Here is a 9,477-nt window from a genome sequence, read left to right on the forward strand (position 1 = left end):
GTACAGAATCTGCCTCATGCGAGCAGCGTGGTATGCAGCCCTACGTTAGGCCGGCGTTGCTGTGCAGTCCCTTCGTTGAAGACATGTGATATGAAAACCCTCCGGCAAGGTAAAGTTGTTTGGGGTATCTTTGCCGAAGGTGGGCAACGTGTATAAAGCCATACGATAATGGCAATGTTGCGTGCAGTCCCTTCATTGAAAGACATTTGATATGAAAACCCTCCGACGAGGGAAAGTTGTTTGAGGTATCTTTGCCGAAGGTGGGCAACGTGTATAAAGCCATACGATAATGGCAACGTTGCGTGCAGTCCCTTCGTTGAAAGACATCTGATATGAAAACCCTCCGACGTGGGAAAGTTGTTTGAGGTATCTTTGCCGAAGATGAGCAACGTGTATAAATCCATACAATAATGGCAACGTTGCATGCAGTCCCTTCGTTGAAAGACATCTGATATGAAAACCCTCCGACGAGGGAAAGTTGTTTGAGGTATCTTTGCCGAAAGGTGAGTAACATGCGTAAAGCCATACGGTTATGGCGACGTTGCGTGCAATCCCTTTGTTGAAAGAAAACATTTGATATGAAAACCCTCCGACGAGGGAAAGTTATTTGATGGTTATCTTTGCCAGAGTGAACGCATACATAACTCCATACGATAATGGTGATGCTGTCGTGCCATACCTTGTTGAAAGCCATCTCGTTATGGTGCAAGTTTCCGGCGAGGGCGGCTGGTTTGAGCAATCCCTATGCCACGGAACTGTGCTTGAGATTATGGGAGCCCGGCGAGGGGGAGGACATGGTTATGTGCTGTCCTTACAAACGATGAGCTTGCTTGAATTGAATCATTGTGTAGGTAAGGATGAGCTATGGAAGAGCCACCAACCACCACCAGATATGCATGAGAACTTATGGCTGATGGGGAGTTGAGCTTGTTTGATGATTTGGGTCAAGTTGACAATTTCAGGTACGATTGGGGAGAGCAGCGGCCGAGCATCTTCATAGTAGATTCCAGTAACCTCAAAGGGTGCCTGTCGAGCTGGTCTGTGGAACTCCTGCGAAGGGAAGGGAAGTTGAAAAACCCGGGAATGTGTCTGGCTGGGATGATGAAGTTACAGGAAATGCTCTGCCATGTCAGACGTCTCATAGGGGACATGATGGTTCGAGGAGGGCCAGACTTTATTGATTGTAGTAAGGACTGCGGAATTGTCGCATGACTACGATGCGTTGGAGTTTCTGGAGGGAACCCATATGATGCTGGCCGTGATGATGGGTGTGGAATAAGAAAAGCCTATTTTAAACTTCTTTTGTAGATGTAGCTTGCTGTGTCATATCGGAACGAGGCTGCAGTGGTTCTGCGATTGTATTTCCTATTTCTGAACTCAAACATATATTTTACCCCATATAGGGTAAAGAACCATTTCATTGAAGGGTAGAGGGGAAGGTTGTTTGCTGGACCGTATGATGAAGTGCTGTACGAATGGCAAGGAAGGATTTGAAGCTTGGGTCTCAGTGTAATTTCTTTCTTCCCTCCGCTGAGCCACATTGAGACTGGGACTGTAGATCAAGAACATTTGTTAAATACATTCAATTATTCCCCTGTGAACCATGGTCCTAGACGGCAACCCCTGAATCCTATGGAGGGAGCCATGTCCGAGAAATAGGGGCGTGTTGTCCGGAAATTCTCGCCAGCCATCATCGATTGGTGGGTAGGAGAGGCTGTCTATGAATGAGCTAGTGTGAGGAGGTGGAAAAAACGGCGGAGTGGCCTTGAGAAATGATATGCATGGCAAAATTGAGGTGGCCTGATGGGGCTGGAGATTGCGTTAGGAGACTCAAACTGACCAGGGGATGATGTGAAAATAGACCTGATCCTGTCATGTTTCTTTATGGGGGAAGCGTGCATGGTTAGAGAATGGGTGTGATGTCTAAAATTCTAGAAACGTGGCTCGTTGTGTTTTTTTTTGTTGTTTTTTTTTTCTCTCTCTCTCTCTCTCTCACTCGCTCGCGCTCTCTCTCTCTCTCTCGCTCTCTCTCTCCTCCCTCTCATTCCTCGAGCTAGAGCAAATACGGTGAGAAGAATAATGTCTCAGATTCATGAGAGTTTAGATGGTGTCTGTAAAAGGAACATGAGAGTCTTCATCTACTCCTGGCATAGAGCCCTGAAGATGCAGTGGACAGTTTAGTTTTTGAAGGAGGTGTGCCCCAAAACATACGTGTGTGTATGTTTGCGCAAATCATCTTGCACGAGACTGCTTTGTGAATGTGTGTTGATATGAATCGAGATCTTCAAGAATGTGGTACTCGAGCATGGATCAGTTCCGGCTGTTCATGTCCCACCTTTATGACCTGAAGATGCAGTATCGCACTTTATATTTTGTGAATATTTGCAAATCTCCTTCCGAATGTGCTTGATAGCTGATTCGACGGCTGATGTGCCAAGTTACTATTGTCTCTGACATATTTCGGAGACCAGATACACGTACATCTAAACATGTATGGCTGAATTCCGGCATTTACGCTGTCGATCATATTGGTTCTGATTAGTTTTTGCTGTAGTGGTCTGACCACGATGACTGAATGATTTGTGAAGACATGCCAATGAATTTCTGCTCTTTGATGATGCCTGAATGATAATAAAATGGAAGTATGCCATGAGATGGGAATTACTCGCTGTATGACCTGATCATAGTGAAATGCCTTACGCTGGTGGTAGATAATCTGATGAATAGGGGAAGCGGTGCGGAGCCTACCGCTAGGGGTCAGAGGCACGCCGCAACAATGGTGCTAGTGATGAGAACATGGAAGTACGTCTGGAGTAAGAAAATGCTGCGTTTTATGGATCGCGTAAAAATGCGCCCTTGGAGGCGCTCTGGGAACCTCATCGAATGTTGTACTGAACGAAGTAAATTCTTTCACAAGGCTTGGTGAAGGCTATATTAACCCATTGATACGTATTTGTTTGCACTCGGGAGTGAAGTCACTCTGCTTACGTTTAATATATTTGCATTCTGATATATGCATGCATGGATATGCGATTAATGATAACAGATTATACGTCTTTTCGAAGGTCTACGTGTTCGACGTTGATATCCGATCTCTGTTGCATGATAGCAGTCCTCCAGAAACAGCAATTTGTTTATCTGTGCAGGAAGTGCGGATGACAACATGCAATATCAAAAACGGGACTTCATACCTTATTATGAAATAGCGATCGCCAGATGAATCCAGTTCAGACTTCTTGGGTCAATTGTCCGTGACAGAGTTCATTCTACAGGTGAAACTCGAAAAATTAGAATATCGTGCAAAAGTTCATTAATTTCAGTAATTCAACTTAAAAGGTGAAACTAATATATTATATAGACTCATTACAAGCAAAGTAAGATATTTCAAGCCTTTATTTGATATAATTGTGATGATTATGGCTTACAGCTTATGAAAACCCCAAATTCAGAATCTCAGAAAATTAGAATATTACATGAAATCAATAAAAAAAATATGAAATACAGAAATGTCGGCCCTCTGAAAAGTATAATCATGCATATGTACTCAGTACTTGGTTTGGGCCCCTTTTGCATTAATTACTGCCTCAATGCGGCGTGGCATGGATGCTATCAGCCTGTGGCACTGCTGAGGTGTTATGGAAGACCAAGATGCTTCAATAGCGGCCTTCAGCTCTTCTGCATTGTTTGGTCTCATGTCTCTCATCTTTCTCTTGGCAATGCCCCATAGATTCTCTATGGGGTTCAGGTCAGGCGAGTTTGCTGGCAAATCAAGCACAGTAATACCATGGTCATTGAACCAGGTTTTGGTACTTTTGGCAGTGTGGGCAGGTGCCAAGTCCTGCTGGAAAATGAAGTCAGCATCTCCATAAAGCTTGTCTGCTGAAGGAAGCATGAAGTGCTCTAAAATGTCCCGGTAGATGGCTGCGTTGACTCTGGACTTAATTAAGCACATTGGACCAACACCAGCCGATGACATGGCTCCCCAAACCAACACAGACTGTGGAAACTTCACACTGGACTTCAAGCATCTTGGATTGTGTGCCTCTCCATTCTTCCTCCAGACTCTGGGACCTTGGTTTCCAAATGAGATGCAAAATTTGCTCTCATCAGAAAAGAGGACTTTGGACCACTGAGCAACAGACCAGTTCTTTTTTCTTTAGCCCAGGTAAGACGTTTGACATTTGAAGCCCATGTCCAGGACCCGTCTGTGTGTGGTGGCTCTTGATGCAGTAACTCCAGCCTCAGTCCACTCCTTGTGAAGCTCCCCACACATTTGAATGGCCTTTTCCTGACAATCCTCTCCAGGCTACGGTCATCCCTGCTGCTTGTGCACCTTTTTCTTCCACACTTTTCCCTTCCACTTAACTTTCTATTAATGTGCTTTGATACAGCACTTTGTGAACATCCAACTTCTTTTGCAATTACCTTTTGAGGCTTTCCCTCCTTGTGGAGGGTGTCAATGATGGTTTTCTGCACAAATGTCAGGTCAGCAGTCTTCCCCATGATTGTGAATTCAACTGAACCAGACTGAGAGACCGTTTAAAGGCTCAGGAACCCTTTGCAGGTGTTTAGCTGATTAGAGTGTGACACTTTGAGCCTACAATACTGAACCTTTTCACAATATTCTAATTTTCTGAGATTCTGAATTTGGGGTTTTCATAAGCTGTAAGCCATAATCATCAAAATTATATCAAATAAAGGCTTGAAATATCTTACTTTGCTTGTAATGAGTCTATATAATATATTAGTTTCACCTTTTAAGTTGAATTACTGAAATTAATGAACTTTTGCACGATATTCTAATTTTTCGAGTTTCACCTGTATAACGTCCAGTAGCACTTTTGTACGCAATTATAAATCTTGATATGTTCCCCATGTTTACATGAGATCTCGCCTGGAAGAATTACACTACATCGTCGTTCTTCGACAGACTATGCAATCTGAGCAGCGTTCCTGTTGTAAAACTGTATATTATCTTATATATGAAGTCTTCTAAACAGGATGAGCCCATCTCAAAGTCCAAAACTTTTTTTTTTGTTTTTTTTTGAGATCGTAGTTTTTTGCTTTAAAATAACTACATATATTAATTCTGAAACTTGAGAAGTGAAGGCCAAAGTGTCTTCTTTCGAAAGATACTACAACAGTGTCCATACTCCAGGGGAGCCGGTAGATACAGCCATTTAAGTTGGGTATGTAATTTGCATGGTTTGTGCTCGGGAAGGGGGGGCGCACATCGACGGGTGAAACTGTGATGTCATGCTCCCTCAGAATACTCACATCATGGGCTCGGTCTTCCTAGTGAGAAGGGCATAGGGATGATGAATTGGATTGGAACGCGCTACGTGATTTGGGCGAAGGCGGCCGCAAAGGTGGGGGAATCTTACTGAATGAAGTAATGAGAGCCCGTATGAGAAGCGTTGACTGTACATGATGATATGCCTGAATAATTATCTTAATTCCCCGATGGGGAACTCTCGGGCATGCAGACTGTGAATGACAGTGAATGAACCTTGACCGAGTTGCCCTCATGAGATTACGCCATACTATGAGAGTGAATGCGCTGTTGACATGAAATACTGGCTTTTGATATTGATGCGAATGCGTTATGATGAACAGGCAGCGTTGCAACTTTGTGATGAACAGGTAGCCTGGCAACGGAAGGTCTAGACCCATGACTAGATCTGAATCCATTTGATGGATATGAAAATGACTTAGCTTATTTCTGATGGAAGCCGGCTGCTGCCTGAGCCGATGATTTTGCAGGATTCGCGGGGTGCACGCTCCTCCGCGCCGGGTCGTGCAATACGATAGAGAGAGATCTCCTGAGTGAATGAGATATGGGTGAAGATCCGGGTTTGATTTTGGCAGAAGTTGAGATGAAGTGACGATGTCATTGGATCTGGAGAAGTGCTGTGCACTGGTTATATGTGGCCTGGAGAGGTTGAAGCGCGTCTAGTTGCCTGTGTTTTAGCGCACTGAAACAGCAATGTGATAGATTGTGAGCAGACTTATAAAGCAATGGCTTACGTGCGATTGGCTAGGAATTACCCCGCTAATGAAGTGATGATGTACAGCTGCTAATCTTCCCGCTAGAACTACGCTGCACTACGTTGCACTTCCATTTCCTGTAGAATTTACAGTAACTTACTGGCAGCAACTGTAATTGGAAAGGATTTACAGTACCATCCATCTTACCATAAAATAGTTACATCATTATAATGTTAGTGTAATATGTACAGTATTTTACTGGTTTCTAACACCAGTATAGTACTGTAACACAATTAATAGATACTGGTAAACTGTAAATTGACATTAAATGGCTGTGAATGAAGAAAAATAACAACAAAATATAACTTCAGTAATTTTTATTGTGCAATGGATGTTCAAAATGAAGTCAAATCATCATTTATTTCAATGTATCATAATTAACTACATTCCCACTTTCTTTCAGTTAGAGCTTTAAATTACTGTAACACTTCTGCATGTCCATAAAATGATGAAATTCACTGAATGTCAAGGTAAAACAGGACCCAGACAGAGTAAAAAAAAAAAAACAAAGTTTAATGAATGAGAAGTTCAGGTAACTGCTGAAAAATATAAAGTAGCACAATAATGGTCTGAGATGAGGTGGGTAAAGATGATAGTGGAGGACTATCATGGAGATGGCAATAGCTCTAGCAGGGAGTAGAGACAATATATTCCAAGGAGTGGTGTGAGATGGCAGCGACTGGAGTAAAAAGGGGAGATTGTCATGGCTAAATAACCAGCCTAGAAAACTACAAAAGCATTGCGTGAGAAACATGCGTGACAAAGCACACAACACGAGAACAATCCGATACTGAACTCACACAAACGGACTGCTTATAAGGGGAAGGGCAAATAGTGTGCAGGTGCCGAGCTAATGAAGGTAATGAGCAATGCTGAGTTTGACTTACTGGTTAAAGTTAAAAGGTCAATATGAAACTCATCCAATTAAAAAGTATTGGTAAAATGCTGGGAATATGAGGCAGTCAAGCTAAGAAGTTTTGGATGGATTGCATAATAATAAATGTAGAAGTGAGTCCCACAGTAGTAGTGTCACCTATTTCTCCTTGGCTATTCCCTTTAACATTAGTAGATCTTAATCTGCAAGAAATTATTTAATGATAAAAATAGAGTAATAGCAAAGGATAAAATGGTTAAACATTATCTAGAGCAGAATTACTACTCAATGCTTAAAGTTTTTGCTGATGGCTCTAAAGATCCTGAAACCGGCCGAGCATCAGCTGCTGTATATGCCCCACATTTACAAGTTCAAATTGGTAAAAGAGTATCTGACCAAGTACAAGTCTATTCAACAGAGATGGTAGCAATATTATTAGCTATCAGGTGGATGGAGGACGCTCGGCCAATGAATGTGGTGATATGCTCAGATTAATTCTCTGTTTTATAAAGCCTTATTAGTGGGGGATCTTCAAGACAAGACATTTTGCATAGAGTAAATAAGTTAGGGATTAAGATGTGTTTCCTGTGGGTTCCAGCACACATGGGAGAAGATGGAAATGAGGTGGTTGATCATTTAGCAAAGCAGGCACTGAAATGACTATATATAGAAATGTCAAAGAAGTTAAGGCCAAAATCAGACTAACTATAAAAGGGAAACGGCAAGAACTTTGTAATGAGGAGGGAAGAGGAAGACATCTTTTTCATATTCAAAATCAAGTAGGAAGTGAAATAGGGAATTGTGGTAGTAGAAGAGAAGACACAATCATCATCAGACTTCGACTAGGGTACACAGCTCTAAATGATTCCCTATATAGAATGAACAAACATGAGTCTGGGAATTGTAGATTATTTGGATCAGCAGAAACTGTGGAGCGTGTACTAATATATTGTACTGCTTATGAAAATGAAAGAGTATTTCTGTTGGAAGAGATAAGAGAAATGGGGATGGGAAATCTTACTCTTAAAACACTGCTGCTTAATGACTTGAATCATCATAAAATATATAGTGCATTAATGAGATACTTAAGAAAGGTAGAACAGTTTAATAGTATTTAGAAGTTTATAGATTGTTTTATTTTTTACTTTTATTTATTAATTTATTTTTCCCCATTTGACATTTGAGAATGGTTAACCTAATAACATAAAGTAGACAACTGAGAATCACATGACTGCAAACGAGCTATTGATCCTACACTAAGCTCCGCCCCATTGTATATGGTCACTCTCTCTGACAAGCTCTGCAGAAATTCCTATAGGAATGAATGGGATATTGCCGTCAATGGCGCATTTTTTTTGGCTAAATATTCTCTAAATAATGGATCATATCCTTAAGTGGGCTAGAATGAGAGTAACACTGTAAGGCATATTTACCTGATGTTTTTTGTAAATGAAATTGTTAAATTACACAGTAATTTAACAATTACACACACAATTGAAAATTGTCAATCAAAATAAAGGCAAATGATTATCAGTCTCTTGAAAAGAGAAAAGTGTCATTTAATAGCGATTACACACCTGATAACAGAACTGCTAATAACATCACATAATACACTCATTCTGATGCTGTAAAGTGTTCATTTACTATATCTTTTTCTATTACCTGTATCAATATTTCATTCATTTGGGAAAGAGGAATGACACACACAAATCTTTTTTAAAGAAAGAAAATTCACTGCGTGTATCCTCTCTGGGTACCTCATATCACTATTACAAGTGACATGGCAATAAAGTGTTCATTTTGATAAAATTCCACTTAAAACTACCTAAACACATTGCTCCCTTAGCTTCTCATTGGAAACTAGCAACAGTTACTATGACAGGGTTGGTCAGAAACGTGGGTGGGGCTTAGCGAAGGGTCAATTGCATGAAAAAGAATGATCAGCACAGTCTTCAGAATTTGATCAGTTTGTTCCTGAATAACAATTTAAATTGTATTCAGTTTATCACACAAAGTGATCATATCAATTCTACTATCTGGAGACATTAATGGTTTCCATTGTTTGTCCTTGATCATCAAAGAAACTGCAGGACTGCATCAGGGATTTATAAATATATATTATATTTACATCCTCTACTTCCTGCATCTCATCTCTTTCCCCTCTACACCAACCAATTCAAATCCCTGCATTAGCTTAGTCACTACTGTGATTGTCCTCATCTTAGTGAAAGATCATCACTATGTAGACAGGGCAGTAAATGGTACTCAAATAATGACCTCCAGCTCAACACTTCCCAAAGCATGGACGCTTTTCCAAATCAATGAGCCCCCAAATCCCATTTTGGGTTAACATTGTTCTTTCTGGGGCTAATTATTATAAATAAGTAAATAAGTGATATTTTCACAAAACATTGCATAAAATCAGCTCTTTACAACAAGTATTGTTGATACATAATGGGCAGTTCCATACAAAACAAAGTGATGTTCAGACAATATTTTTCATTTCAAATGTGTATAAAATAAAGCTTTTTAGTCCAAGAAAAAATACAATAAAA

The sequence above is a fragment of the Xyrauchen texanus genome, chromosome 40 (genome assembly GCF_025860055.1).
Source record: "Xyrauchen texanus isolate HMW12.3.18 chromosome 40, RBS_HiC_50CHRs, whole genome shotgun sequence".
In the NCBI taxonomy this organism is placed as follows: domain Eukaryota; kingdom Metazoa; phylum Chordata; class Actinopteri; order Cypriniformes; family Catostomidae; genus Xyrauchen; species Xyrauchen texanus.